This window comes from Telmatherina bonti (assembly GCF_933228915.1).
Source record: "Telmatherina bonti genome assembly, chromosome: 22".
Lineage (NCBI taxonomy): Eukaryota > Metazoa > Chordata > Actinopteri > Atheriniformes > Telmatherinidae > Telmatherina > Telmatherina bonti.
The window spans coordinates 9,491,937-9,492,530 of NC_136631.1; positions in this window are offsets into that span (position 1 = coordinate 9,491,937).

Below are 594 nucleotides of genomic sequence, written 5' to 3' on the forward strand. Positions count from 1 at the left end.
CCGGAGAGATGGGGAAAACATGTAAACTCCACACAGAAAGGCCACTGTTGAAACTTCCTCCAGCCGAGGCTCAAACCAGCAACCCTCTTCCTGTGACGCCACAGTGCTAACCACTACTCCGCTGTGCAGGCCTAACACTAACTAAATAAAGCTATTCGCTAAATGCAACCTGGAAGGGGCAAAGCATCCTCCTAACATGTGTTTAATGTAACCAAGGCAACTATTCTTATGACCTTAAATTAAGGCTATAACTGCCTGAAAATCCTGATTAAAGCCTTTAATCAGGATTTTCAAGGCAGGGTGAAAGATCCATTGATAAGTGTTGGACATTAACTTGCATCATGAACACAATGTGATTAAAAGCCCTGTGTGTATGTAGAACAAAATCATTCCAACTAGTGTTTTCCACTAAATGTAGCGGCTAATATTATATAGAACATCCAATTCATATAAAAATTACCAGCAGTCTGTTCAGTAGAGTGGAAAGCATGACACACTGTGCTAAATGTTGTGCTCCAACACCAACAAATCTCTAAATCAGGGGTTTTCAACGTGCTTCGAGGTTTTTCAGTCCAAATTTTCCATTTATTTTGG